The sequence below is a fragment of the Zonotrichia albicollis genome, chromosome 3 (genome assembly GCF_047830755.1).
Source record: "Zonotrichia albicollis isolate bZonAlb1 chromosome 3, bZonAlb1.hap1, whole genome shotgun sequence".
In the NCBI taxonomy this organism is placed as follows: domain Eukaryota; kingdom Metazoa; phylum Chordata; class Aves; order Passeriformes; family Passerellidae; genus Zonotrichia; species Zonotrichia albicollis.
In genome coordinates, this window is record NC_133821.1 from 50,648,372 (window position 1) to 50,662,440 (window position 14,069).

Sequence of the window (14,069 nt, forward strand, 5' to 3'; positions counted from 1 at the left end):
TGAGCAATCTGGTCTAGTGAAAAGTGTTCTGGCCACGGCAGGGAACTTGGAACAAGATGATGTTTAAGGACCCTTCCAACCCAAGCTATTCTGTGAGAAAGGAAAGGGCTGCAGAGTGGAAGTGAGGGCAGCAGAAAAACCTCAGAAATTTCAAGGAAAGTACATGTGCAGGATGAAATGATCTGCTGAGCTTGTTTGCTTCAGTTAGTGGCAAGAATGGTTGTTTATAAGATATTTAAACAAGGGGAGGTAAGTGGCTTAGTCTACAGGATGGGCCTCAGCAGTGGAACAGAATATGCATCCCAAGCAGCTGGGAAAAAGATGATTTCATTAGCAGCACTTTTCAGGGACAGGAAAAGCCTCTTACAGACCAAAAGGGAAAAATCTACACCTGTGGGGACAGGAGACAATATAGAAGAACAGCTCAACCCTGAAAACAAAAGGGAAGGAACAAGGTCAGAAATTGTTCATTTATGCATTAAAAATAATATTCAGAGGAATTTAAACCCTGAAATGGAGAAAAAAAAATTAAAATAAGTTGCACAATATCATTTTGGGGACAGATTTTCAGGAGGTAAAAAAAAAAAAGTTATCTTTTTAGCCATTTCAGTTCAAACAGAATGCCAGTAGCGAGAATGTGAGCTGCTGATCTGTTTGGTGACCACCAGAACTAAACAATCCTCTGCTCTGAGTCAATGAGAGGCTGTGTACAGTATTATGAGATCAAACTCTAATCCTCTTAGCAGCATTTTCCATGGAAAATCTGCCATACTATATGGATTTACACCACTAAATGCATTATTCATATATATACGCATACAAAATACAGCTGTAATTACAACACATTCCTTAGAAATTGTATCATCTGAATGCTGCTCAGAAACTGGCCTGAAAAAGAGCAAAGACCACTAGACATTATTTGCTTATCTTCCCTTTATGGCAAACAACAACAGACTGTCTGTTAAAAAGATGTGCATAATCTGGTTAGCGTAAAACATTTGTTATACGTGCCCACACAAGTCCCCTTCTCTCCTGTGTGCATTGATGCCTCATTTGCAATTCAGAGACGAATTGTAAGGAGGCTGTGCAGAAGTGATCAGTTTTAACTCCAGTTTGTGGGGTACAGGTCTGTAGTCAGGTCCTGGCTAAAAAATCTAGCAGCTTCACCACGTCAAGTGTCACCAAGCAGAAATCTTGCTTTGCTATTTACAAATTCTGAAAACATCAGAAAATTTTGTTGACTGACCCTTCTGGCCCTTCCAGCGTGCAAATATGAGACACCAAACTAAGTAATTTGATAGTGGTTAGTTATATACAACAAAATTTAAAAGCAATTGTTATTATGTACTATTTCAGTTACAGCATCAGTAAACACCAATATTCTTCCCAGACTCCCATACTTCAAATATTCCTGCCTGAGGACTTATCATTGCACTGGCAAAGCCTCTCTTGCCAGTATAAATATCCACATTTATCCAAAGAAATTAATTATTAATGTCATCAAAGCAACAGTGAGCTATCAAGACAGGATAGCTTTCAAGCAAACACTGATATTCTACTATAATTCTGTGACAAGGTTTCTAAAACCCTGTAAGTTATTATACCATGATAATTTTTTCTGATTAATTCATTACCAGCCTATACTTCTACTAACTTCTATAGGATTTTTGAAATAATTCTACTGATAAATTAGTCTTTTTGTTTAATGTTCTGTGAGTTTTCTTACTACATAAATTATAGTCAGATGCCTCTTTTTCCTGCTTGGTACATCACATTTTTAGTGACTTCAAGCAAATATCTTTAATACATTTCCACACAAAGATGATCACTGGATTCTAAAGGTGAAAAAACTCAGTATTATACTACAGTGCCTGCCCTTTACAGCAAAATCATCTCAGTAACCTTGACAAAATAGCACTGCTAGTGACTTCTTCTGCCTCACCCATTACATTAGAAGCAGCAATAGCTAAAATAAAACAGCTTGCTTACTTCATTCTAAGGGAAAAATATCAGTAAAAGATGCACTATTACAATAAATGACATAATTGCTGGGACTATAGTATTTCAAAGCCCAAATATTTACACAGGTAAACAGACGAACCCACTTGTTTCTGCAGCAAATCCAAATACACCTCTCATGAAAAAAATTCTACTTTGCTTCCTGGCATCAAAGTCTAGTAAAGTTATAAAAAGAGGGGAGTGAGAAATCCCCATTTCTTATCAAGCTGTCCCCTTCTCTCCCACCACATCCCTCTGTTTGGTTTCTTTAGTGGCAAAGAAATTTGCTCCCACTCCCTGTTCCTTCGTTTTAGGGTAGCAGTGTTGTCCTTTCTCTAGGTCCCTGTTTTCAACAATCTTACAGGAACATTATGTCTTCAAGAACACTATTTTTTCTCCCTTTTTCTATTAAATTTGACTGTGCTTTCAAAGCAAAGGGTCAGAAAGGGGTGTGGGGGCATGTATAAAGCCTCATATTTTTAGGAACCTGGGCTAAAAATGAATCCAAATCAACAATTCAGTTTTTCAGTCAATTTCCTGTGTTCACACAGATGACTACATGATGGACACACAGAACACTGGCACATCACCATTTCAGAAAAGTAAAGGAAAACCAGAGTAATACTCTGACATTTTGGTTTGCATCCCTGCAGGAATAACAGAATACCTCATTCATCCACTACTAGCTGGGAATATCAGCAGTTCAAGATTCACTTTGCTGGTTTTATTCAGGAAATATGCCTTGAAGAGTTTTTAGTTTAGGAGAAAATAACAAGACACTCTCTAAGATCCAAGACAAGACTTTGAATTACACTGAGAAAATGAGAGATTCCTGATTTCACAGTCTCAATATATTTTAGAGGCCATATGGATAAAATATTGTGATTTCAGATCCAGATGTGTTGCTATGGGCATTTTACCCTGCAACACTATCAAATTTAGCCTTCTAGGTTCACAGGCTTGGCCAGGGGACAACCCTCTTTTACACATTCAGTTATGAAGACACCAATTTTGTGCTAACCCAAAAGTTGGTAATAATACAAGATGTGTTTAAACATTAAACTACATGGGGTTTTTTGCTTGGCTTTTGGTTTTTTCCTCTTTTTATAGTCCTTGTTGGTAACTTGAAGCCACCAGCCAGAAGACAGAGAACCCCAGGAAGTTTATCTAGAGTAGGTTGTTACAGCATTCTGCTGTATCTCAAATTTTGGAAGTGATGAAGGAATGCTGTACGATCAACAATGTCAGCCTACCGTGGTGTTAAGTGTCCCAACAAAAGCAATACAAGTTTTCTTCTGATTCAGATCTAATTACAGTTCCAGGGAGGGAAAAAGAGCTACTTGATTTGCTTTTTCCTTTTAATCATGTAGGTTTGCATTGGTTTAGGCTTTATGGCACTGTAAATTTAACACAAGTAGCCCTTAACTGCAAGGGTAAGGCGCTTTCAATAAAATATCTTTTTATCATAAATGAAGAAATTATTGCAGGCTAGTTTTAACTTCATCACAGAAATCCCAAGATGAACAACTACACAAATTTACTCCTTTCTGGAAGTTGAAATGGATGATGACTGAGCAGAAACCATGAGACTCTACATGATTTCAGAGTCATGAGACTTTGCATGGTATCTAGAATGAGAAGGGACCAAATCATCGTTTCATTTTCACTGCAAGTTTTTTCATCAAAAAGAAAACACAGAGGGTAAAAAACATAGAGGCAAAACAGGCACAAAAGCTGTCATACAACACAAAATGTTAACATTGATGTCTTTGTTTCACTATTTTCTAAGGTATTGAGGATGCCATAGTAACCATGCTTCAAAGTCAGACTAGAGGTGCTGTGAAAATTGTACTATATAAAGCTAAAATCCCAGACAGACAGACGCTCATGCTCAACTGGGAGCAGAGCTGAGTCAGAGGCATGAAACCCTCAGCTACACACAGAGGCTGTGAGTCAAGGGGACTCCCTAAGAGTTTCTTCTGCTGCTCTCCCTGAAGGAGAAATTATCACAAGACATTTAAACTACAGAAAGCCAGAATGCAGAGTCATTTGAAGAGAAAAAGGCAAGGACTGAAGTATATGAGATGGGGACATGTCTGAGATGTGCAGTAAGTGCTGCATCTGGGATTTGCTCCAGAGCCATCTGATCACAGCCCAGCCTCAGAGGTATCATCTCTGAATCAGCACTTCCTCAAACAAAGTTTTGTTTTTACTGATGACTGCCCAGTTGTTACCTCAGTAAAGTGAGGGTGGAAAGTACCAAAACAGAGGCAGCCCGAGAAAAGCAAAACCATGTACAGAGGGGATCGTATGTGGCCCGAAGTTTAGAATCCGACTAGCTGAGGGCTAAAGGCCGACGCCCCTCTGCAATTCCTGGCCAGCACCCTTCGGCGTCTGATGGCCTCGGGCTGTGCTGGCTGCGGACTGGCGTACCTCGCTGGTATATGAGAGGAACGGAGCTGACCATTTCCCGGGGGTTAAACATCGGTTTATTGAAGGTGATGCCAGGTCCAAAAACACCGGGAAACCATCCGGGAAAAAGTTCTTTTTCATAGGGGGTGAAAACAGGATTATAAAGGAAGGAGGTGGGTACAGGCAGAGCCAATCGGGAAAGGTGAGGGGATGAACTTCACAGAACTGACACTCCATGGAGACCAATAATCAAAAGGTAAAGGAGGTGTCCTGGGACCCCAGCCAACCACCATCTCCAGAGAGGAGAAGGTTCTCGAAACCTGGGAGGAGGAAGGGAGTGATTGACTGGACAGGGAGGAAACAACTTTCACTTATAAGGGAAACCAGGGAAGGAGCAATTGCATATCGGCAACTATGAATAGCGGTTGCTATAGCAACTTAGCTGGCAGGCTAACGATGGCGGGAAAGAAGGGGGAACGAAACCATTTTACACATAATAGGGGAGAACAATACATAAATTGGGGGAATAACACAAGAAACTTAACAACACACTACCACAACCATGTGATTGTATTGTTGGAGTCAAAGGCATAAAACAGAAAAGCTGAATCAGATGAATGATAGGGTGAGCAAGAAGGAAAAAGCAGAACTGTTACCTTACAAGGGAAACATCTGAGAAGGCGAAGTGAGTTTCAGTAGACACCAGGAGGCAAGAGCCTGGTCTCAAGGGTACAGTTTCCGTGAGCATGGAGCTCTGCGTTTCCACAGCCCAGCTGCACGATTCTACACCCGAGCACAGCACATTCGAATCCTCAACCTTTATTTACAAAAGGGAAGAAAAGCCTGCAGACAAGAGTAAAGAATCATATCCCAGGAGGGCAAAACAACTAAATTTCTTCTCTTCAGTAACTGAAAAACGGGGAGTTGATGTGCCTCCCTGAAGAGATGATACAAAATCCTAGACAACAACAGCTCTGATGACCAGAAAGATAAATGAGAGCTTGTAGACCATAGAGGTACTCCATGGAGAGAGCTCTATTCTTATTTCTCTCTCAATCCCATGAATTTCACACCAGCAGAAGGATTTTAAAAGTCAGGGTAAAGGGGCAAACGTTCTATTGGCTGTGGTGCATACAGCCTGTTAAATGTTTTGTAAGTCCCCACTTCCTTGGGGATAGGTTATATTTACCATGGTTGTGCCTGCGTTTAACAAGGAGGAGGAAGAGATGGACACAAAAAAGGAGGCACAAAGCAAACCCTAAACTGATCAATAGAAGAAAAAATGGTCAAGAGCAGAAGAGAGGGACTGATCTGTTTTGCATAAATAAGACTCTTCATAAAAGTTATGTTTTTGAAATGACCCAGATCATCTGTACTGGAAAAGATTACAGTTTTAATTCACTCGTTTTGCACATGTTATGACACTAAGTCAAAACCTTAAAACTTTCCTTACAACTCCAGGGAAACAACTCCTCCCATAACATCACAAATGTCTGCCTATTATAGCATTTCTTTCAACACAAACATTACTCAAATTAATTTTATGTCTTCTTTTACAACATGTTAGAGAGAGAAAAAATGCTTTTAAATCAAGCAAGGGAAAAATTGCAATTGGCACCATTCACATAATTATCTTTGTTATGGATAACTTACACCCTTTCACAACAGACTACCCTTCGCCAAGGCTAAACTGGTATGTAAGCTTTATCCTGATGTGGGGAGAGATTGTCAAAAAGGCAGTTGGGATAACACATGTGTCTTCTGGCAGATAATCACAAGAGGTAGTCTGTGCTTTGGAAGTGACAACCCTCAGAATCATCAACAGTATTCCTTCTAATGTCCCATATGGGTTTTCCTGTCTGGGAAAAATGAAAAGTTTGTTTTCTAGAATAAAAAAATCCCTGGTGCAGAGAAGACTTTCAGAAATTCATTTCATACCATCAAGCAAAAGATGCTATTAGGCTTTTTTTTCAGCACACAGTCTTTCAGAGAAAAGCAAATACAGATGGAGTTCCTCTGGTGTGTGAGAAGGAGTGCTGTAGCACAAATGGCATTAACAGCTGTAGGAAGAGAAAAGAAGACATCTGGATGCTGCCATAATTGTAACGGTGGAACAGGAGAAAGTAGGTGAATAAACTGTCTCCACTTTGTAGACTAAGTTCTGTGGCCCACCATCCTTATCAGCATTGTTGCTTGGTATATTATGTCGTGGCATTAATTTTTCTGCAAAATTACGAAAAGAAAAAGTAGATGCACTTGAAGTATGTTTTTAGTACAGATTCTTCAATTCCACAAATGCATAAAGACTTGAAATCATGGGGGAAAAAACAAATCTCAGCAACTGATTTTGGGAAACTGGTTTGTCTCCATCTCTGCTAACATGGGTGATTTTTTGTCTTGGATCAATTCGTAGCTAACATGGTACGCACAGCCGTCTTTTTTCAGACCACAGAAAATGTCCCCAAAGTACTTATCCTTATGACATAACGGCTTGATTTAGCCCCAAAGCTAAGGATAATGCACATAAAAACTTCCTAAAGGAGAAGGCAAAGCCTCCCTTCAATCCCTCTCAGCTTAGTTTGACCCAACTCCTGCTTTATTAGCTTTATGTATTTTTTCCCTTACAATTGCTAAAACTTCACCATGAACAAAAGAGGATTAAATAACAAAAATAGAACAGTATTATCATCATAAACCTGGACAACTTCACAGTGCTGGAGAGACTGAGAGGGATTAATTTATGCCTACTTCAGTGGGGGATTTCTTGCCTTCACAACACACAGCACTTTCCTGTGTGGACTCATATCACACACTTTTCACCCATTTCTTGAGTAAGCCCAACCATGTGGTCCTCCTTTGGAAGTAGAATTTGAAAAGAAGTTGACAGAATGCAAAAGTAAGAGCTAAGATTAACTAGCACACTTTCTTTCCCTCCTTTTATGCCTATTTCACTGGTTGCCACAAACAAAGAAGGTAACTCTCAAGGGTACAAGAATCTGGAAAACAAGAACAGATACATCATCTTCTCCATTCTTTCAAATTTAGGCACTGCAATGTGTTTGAAATCAGCCATACAATGCCAACACATGAAAATCATTTGCATTTTGAAAACATCTTGGTTTAGCTATCCTAATAGTGTTGATTTAACTGAATATTAAGGAGTTTGTTTTGGAACAAAAATAAGTGATTTTACTTGCCAGAAAAGAGCTTCAATTTTTTACAACATAATGAAATGTTATAAAAAAACTTCTGAAGTATGTTTAACATCTGCACACACTAAACACTAAAAAATTCAAATCTAGTGATATGAATTGGTTTTGAATTGCATCACAGAAATAATCTAACATAAAGGCTTGCTGTCAGATTACCCTTTAGTAATAATTGCAAGGCATAACCATACAGGGATGAAGTAGGAACTGTGCAGACTAGCAGCAGATCCAGCAGGGTTTCAGATACTTAGAGGTGGCTTTGCAATTAACACATTTACAATGTTTAATTGCTGTCCCAGAGATGTTCTAGACACAGAGATTGCATAATACACTAAAGATTGCCATGGAGGTCCGCTGATGCAGAAGTTTAAGACTAAGATATCTTTGAGAGTCACAGAACCTGTTCACTAGTTGCTGGCAATGTGAAAGTAGAGAAAACAAAGTTGAAGTGATGTAGGTTTTCTTTGTTACTCACTAGAAAAAAGGAACAGAAATTTCTACCAAAAGAAAAGAAAAGAAAGGTGAATGTTATAGATAAACCCACACTCTCAGCTCACCCCCCAGTTTACACAACAATTCTGTAAAGTAAAACTATTTACTGCTTTCTGCCAGTCATACCCAGGATCAGATTTGGCCCTGCAGGAAAGAGGTGTGACACTCTTGAATTACATCTGGACTTTATATGAGTTCGTGTGCTAAGGTTTAATGAGTCAACTGTCAGTTTGCCAATTAATATCATTACCTACCACCTGAAGGCACACTGGCAAACTGTATCTTCCCTTCTTGCCTGTGCACTGCTACACAATGTCTAATAATACACTGCAGTCTGAGGAAAAGGTTCTCTTCAATAGAAACTTTGTGGTTTTGTCTCCTGTGCTCTAAAAGGTTTGCATTTCCAGTACCCTTGAACTCCTGGCTCTCAGCTAGAAGAGAGCTGTAAGCTCTCCCACATCTCACAGTAAAAGCAGCTCTGCTGAAATACTGATACATTTCAAATACAGTGCACTTCAAAGTAGTGAGAGAGATTGAACAGCAAAGGACAACTGCTCCCTTCCAAGCCTTCCAAAGCCATGCTGTGGCCACTCCATCACCATCCATGCACTCACTGAGGAAATGTGCACCCCAAACTGTTTGCCTGGAAGCACTTCCCTGCATGTGAATCCTAGTTCTCATGCAAGGACCTTGAATGGATGGATCCCTTGCTTCCTTACACATCCTCAGTCAGAAAGCTATTTTCAAGGCAGTTTTAGTAATCCCATTGCTCTTTTTCATTTTCTGAAACTTTGTTCTCCAGGAAGCAAAACAGAAAACTTCATGTAAGAGCTGATAGTAACACACACGCACAGAGTGTGTCCTGTCTGCAGAACCAGCTGCTGCTTCTCTGCAGTACTTGGAGACTTCATTAACAGCAAACACTTTTATGGAATCGTTGCTGAACTGGGACAGTAGGTCTTGTTAAGTGAACAAAAGGAAATGACTAGAAAATATTTAGATGAAAAATATTTGTACTTGAGTAACTGGTAAATCAAGGAGAGCTTTTGTTCTGATTTCTGTCTTATTTTAGAAATACTTCCAGTTACCTGTGATGACACACATGCAGAAAGCACAGACAAAAGGAGTCTCCTCCTGAGACTAGCAGAAAAATGCATGAAGCAAATGCTACTAATGACAAAAATAGATGTAGGAGAGCTAAACCCTCTGAGAATGGACTTTTTGTGCCACAGGGTCAGACAGGTCATCATGCTATGAGCTAAAACTTCAAATAAAATTACACTTGCATAAAGCCACATTATTGCAAATAAGTGCTCAGCTGCCCACAGGTTCCAACCAGTCCCTGAAGTTCAGCTCCTCATCTCCTGCACACCCACACACAGATGCTCCAGGCACAGGGAACCAGGGCAGTACCTGGCTCAGAGCGTGGAAGGGCACTGCCCTCACCCTTTCACTCATTCCACCACTTTTCTGTAGGCATGTGTGGGTTCCATCTGTGGATCAGACATCATCAGAACTCATCCCACAACCAAATGAAGAAATTAAGACTTCTTCTGTTAGATGATGATCCCATGCCCCTCTCTGTGCCCAAACATTGGTGTGCCCTGGCTGTGTGACCAGAGCCTGTGTTTAGTTGTGTGATCCATGTCAGAATTCATGTGACACCAGAGCCCATGGATCAGCTCTGCCAGCGCTGGCTTGCATGCCAAATACCATCAGATCAAGGAATCATGCAGACACTGAGATGGTGGAAATGGAGCATGAAATGACAATTTGGATGGGTCTTTGGCAGGGTAGGGGCCTTTGAGATATAATTGATTTTTACAAGGGACAACTAGCATCCAAAAAAGGAAGAGATACTCCCTCACAATGTCACTGTAACTGGCCCAGCGTCTTGTTCCTGGAAATCCCTAACTTCCAGAAAGGAGAAAATACATTTTTTCCCACCCTTCCAAAAAGACTGAGAAAAGGGACCTGAACAGTTTCCAAATGCATAAAAATGATGCTGCAAAAAAAAAGGAAATTCCTTTTCACAGTTACAGTGGGGAGAACAGGAAGACACAGGCTTGAACTGCCTTAAGGAAACTTGTCAGATATTAGGAAAACCCTTAGATGCTAAGGATAATGATGCAAAATATACCACGTACAGAGGTTATGAACATTCACCACTGGAGGCTGTCAATAAGAGGTTAGAAAAATGTCTTTGGTGGAAGAGTTTAGATATAGCTGATATTGCCTAAGGAGGAAGAGGAGCCCAGACCAAAGGTTTTTAGATGCTTTCCAGTCCCAGTTTTCTGTGATTTTCCTGTATACAAGTTATCCTTACATCTACCTGCCTAATTTTCCCTTTCTGCACCTCAGCAGTTAATTGGAGGCTTGTTGGAAGGAGCACATATCAAGCCTGAGGCACATTATTTGGGATAAAGTCAGAAGCAATTGGGGAATTGGAAGCAATTCCTTTATTAAGAAAATGTACACATATGCGTATTGCCCCCAAACCCAGGGTAAGTAGGTAGAATAGTAACAAAGGACTTGAATATTTATCAAAATTTTCCTTTTTTCAAATGGGAAATGCAAAGCACAAAGGTATGAACCATCTGTAATGACACAGCAGGTTGTCAAAATGAGCCTGAAAAATGGATTGCCTGGCTCCTCAAGTGACCTGTCTGAGGGACTACACGCTCCTCCTGCTCTTGCTCTCTCTCCCCTCCCTGCCTCCCTTCCCCCAGCAAGCTGTGCAAGACTTCCAGAACTGCAGCATTTCCTTGTAAAAGTCTTGCCTGCAGCTGGGGAAGTCAGCCACTACAACAGTGTCTGTGCCTTCTGCTGTAACAAGAACACACATCAAAAAGATGATCATTACCAGCAGGAAAAAAAGTGAAAACTAAAGCTGCCTCAGGACTTACACCTTGCAGAGATGTTCTTGGGCTGATAATCCCCATCTCCTTTCTTTAACTTGCCTTTATTCTGGCTAACATTTGACAGAAAGACTCTATTCCTCTACCAAGTGAGTAACTATAAAAGGAATAAAAAGGAATAAAGGACATACTGCTGATAAGGAACAGAATTGCTCTTTATACAAGTGCAGAAGAATTCACAAGCGTTCACAAGCAAAGCGCTGTTGCTCCAGCCCAGCGTGGAAAGGAAGCAGTCTAGCTCAGCATTTTGTAGGCTTTTTCCTAAGGCTGCTGTAACTTCAGCTTGTAGGAAATCAGAATCAGAGCCACCAAAAATCTCTCATAACAAAGTATTACAAAACCAGTGCCAATCCTTCTGCACTCCGGCTTACCATTTCCATTTCCTCACTTCCATTTCCTACGTGCCAGTGCTGGAACCAAAGGAGGACCCAAGCTTGAATCACCCACAGGAGATCCTGCCTCTCAAACTGGCCATGCCAAGGCACACTAGGCTCCAAATTAATTCTGAATTAATTTCCAAGAACTCTGCTAGTCTCTAAGCCCCATGCATAGATTAAACATAATTTCGATTCATCATTACCAGTAGGACTAAAAACAAATTAGAAGAATTAAAGTGGAAGAATAATGAATTGAAAATACACCAGGAACGCAAAAGCCAGAAGCATTTCCAAAAAGAATAAAAGGCAATGTCTTAATTGATTGTTTTCTCAAAAGAAAAAAAAAAAAGATGCTCCTGCATAATTGGAATAAATATTACCAAATTCTTTATAAGCTTAGGTATTTCGTAGTTCATTCCAATGGCATATTTAAATTTTGATTTATAAATTAAGAGATATTGCTCACTGCCATAAGACACATTCCACTGGGTCTCAAAGTCTTTAGCAGATCCCCATTGTGTGTACTTTATCCTGATGGTTTCACATTCATGTTCATCAACACTCAGCAAGAACCATAAACAAAGCCCTTTCTCAGATGCACACATGCAGTTCCCATTGACTTTGCTGGATTTTCAGCTGACTTCAATCAGAACTCTGCCCATGTAGAAGGGCAAAACTTGGCTCTGCACATTCAATAAAATTACATCACTAGATACTTTTTAAATGAAGAGCAATGCAGGCCATACTGAAAAATAATATAAACTGAAACCCGCAAAATGTAGCCAAATAAATTCAAATTTCAGCCAGATTTTTCCAGAATAATAAAAAGGCCATGAATTTTAGGCAAGATTAAATGAAACCCTAATACCATCTCATTTACCAGAGTGCACTCTGCCTCTTTTAGCAGGACAAAGTGTGAAACCCAGCTGTTTATACAAGGTGATCATCTTGTTGTTTCAGGTATAGCAATGACAATGGCATCTGAAACAATCAAGTAAAGGTCAGGTACTTAGCTGTGATTTGCTAAGTCCTTTTCTGCAGCTGTATCCTGGCCCTGTAAGCTACCACTCTCATTACAAGTGAATTTGAGGTGTAGAATACCACAGTAGAAAAAGTAATTAATCATTATATTAATAACTAATACAGTATTATTTTTGAATCTACTCTAATAGTGGTATTTCAAGCATATTAAATGCTTGAGCCTAGGAGTATCTATCTTAAACCCTTCAATCCTCCTTCCCAACTTGCCAAAAGAACAACATAACAAGAATCCCACACAACCTAGTAAAATCAATTCCCTTCCAAGTTTTAAATGACATTGTGCAACACAATTTCTGTCAGGTACATTAGCTAATGCACACTAAGCAAAACAATGCCCCATGTGTTTTTTCCAAATTTCTTTATTTTAATTTTACTCATTCTATGATGTAACACCCTGTATCTTTTTACTGCATCTTTAAAAATATCTACCTACTAGGATGAAGAAAATTCTCACTTCTAAAAAACCATCTAACAGGCTTCCTCACACTTTCTCTTTGTCTGATAAGCACTTGTTAGCCTGTAATTACAAATGTATACACAGAAGTATTCAGGGATGAGAACCACAGAGGGGACTTGATGTTCATGTTTGGCCGTCACACCCTGTCCAAAGAAGTAACATTTCTGATGATTTTCACACTTAAATAGCAGAACAGATTTTATGAATAATTTTTTCTTCATAGCTGGAACAGCCCCTATTCTCCACTCCATTATAATACTGAGTCACTTTGCATCAAGTTGGTCATTACTGATGAGCTAGGGAAGAAAGGAGAGAAGTGGATGAAATGCTCTCAAGCTACATGTGCGACCGGGTAAGTATCAGGTTGCTTCTTGAAGCAAATTATTCAAAATCAGAAAAAAATCATTACAATACAACTCACATAAGCGGAAACTATTTCATAATTATTGAGAAAGTCCAGTAAATCCAGCACTGGCGGTCAAAGGGATTGCAAAGACTTTTTCTTTTTTGTAAGTAAGTGAAACAAGAGTCTATCCTGATACAAGTGCTGAGTCGTACTGGTCATTCACACTGGATTACCCAGTAAGTTAAATAATTAGTTTGGTGGAGTCTGTTTCTCCCCATGAGAAACAGATTCCACCCAAACCAACTCCTCTCCTAACATCCCATCCTGCCACTGGTGGCCTGTGAAGACACTCATTTGTGTCAGAACTCCTTCAAGTAACTCCAGGTCTACTTGTCTCTGCTGGAGCAGGAGCTTAGAGAATTTACAATGTGTTGCAAAGGAACATTTATTCCAGCTTAAGCTCTGTGATTCTGACTACACAGTCAGGAAAGGAAAGGTATCCCCATCTCTCCCCTCAGTCCTACTGGGATGCGACTGAGGGGAGAAATGGATGGGGATACTTTTCTTGTTGATACTTCCTGTTCCAAGGAGGGAGTTATTAGTTTATTTTAAATGCATAGCGTGTCTGTTTGATGATGAGAATAAAAATTTACATGATCATTTTTCAAGAAAGTTGATTTTAAATAGTTAGGAAAGAAAATAACAACCAACAAAACACACAGGTGAAAAACTTGGCTTTTCAGCATGCCCTGTTTAAGCAATGACACATGAAGAACTTTATGCTCAAACAATTACCTGGTGCTTTAAATAGGACACTAA

The 14,069-nt window shown here is 39.7% G+C and overlaps 1 protein-coding gene across 4 annotated transcripts in view; it reads right to left on the bottom strand.

Annotated features, from left to right (window-relative positions):
- RPS6KA2 (ribosomal protein S6 kinase A2) overlaps window positions 1-14,069 on the bottom strand; it is a 279,346-nt gene that overhangs the window by 145,792 nt on the left and 119,485 nt on the right. The gene's annotated exons all lie outside the window — the stretch shown is intronic.